The following is a 908-nucleotide window of genomic DNA, read 5'->3' on the forward strand; positions in this document are numbered from 1 at the left end:
AGACAGGAGGCCTTGCAGCTGTTTTTAGAGTGACTCAGTAAAAGTCATATACGTTTGCCTGCAAGCCACTCGTTCAACGCGTTTGGAGGAGCAGCAGTAGTGTCAGTGCTGATGGTAAAATACTCTTAAGTTCTCCCTACACAGGGAAGCCTGTGCCTCCTTTTAGTTCTCTAAAATAAAAACCAACCCCTCCAGCTCCCCCAGTGCTTGGGAAGCCACTAGTCTCATCCTTGAAGCACTTGGGAATGCAGCCACTGGAAACCTGGAGGCTGCTTCTACTCCTTGAATTCACTGCATTACCTGTGGCTGCTGGAAGTGTTGGCAGCTGCCTTCCTCACTTTTTTCTTTTTTTTTTTCCCCCCAAAGGAGGCGCTCCTGATCACAAGGTTCGTTGTGGAAACTTAATACAACCTCAGACTTGAGTTGGTGTTCATGGTAGACAGATACTTTCAAAAGCTACAGTGACTACATATTGTGTAAATTAAATACCTCATTTTCTGAGAATTTACTTTGATGAGTATGATACAAGATGCAAATACTTGTACAAAGTACAAGAAAGATACAAATAGGATACAAGGAAGGGACTGGCTGGATTTTCTCTCTCAACCTTACACTGACTTTGTCTGTGTTCAGAGACTGGTACCTAAGTCGCATGGATCCCCAGAGCAGATGCAGCCACATTTCTGGGTAGGACACAGAAACGTCCCTGCAGTCTGTGCCGCTGGCCAAGACGTTGCTATTGACACACTGTGAGAGTCCACTCAGATTTAAAATGAGGATTAAGACCTACGTTCTATATTGTTTCATTTTATTTTTAATATGATTGCATTACTTATGCCTGTGTTTTGCCCTAAAGCACAGAATTTTAAACTGGCAACAAAAGTAGCAGCTTCTGAAAAGATACTGTC

The 908-nt window shown here is 43.2% G+C and overlaps 1 protein-coding gene across 1 annotated transcript in view; it reads right to left on the reverse strand.

The window, feature by feature from the left end:
* ERAP1 (endoplasmic reticulum aminopeptidase 1) overlaps positions 1 to 908 on the reverse strand; it is a 25,039-nt gene that overhangs the window by 1,015 nt on the left and 23,116 nt on the right. The window lies entirely within an intron of this gene.

The sequence above is a fragment of the Pygoscelis adeliae genome, unplaced genomic scaffold (assembly GCF_000699105.1).
Source record: "Pygoscelis adeliae isolate BGI_AS28 unplaced genomic scaffold, ASM69910v1 Scaffold756, whole genome shotgun sequence".
Lineage (NCBI taxonomy): Eukaryota > Metazoa > Chordata > Aves > Sphenisciformes > Spheniscidae > Pygoscelis > Pygoscelis adeliae.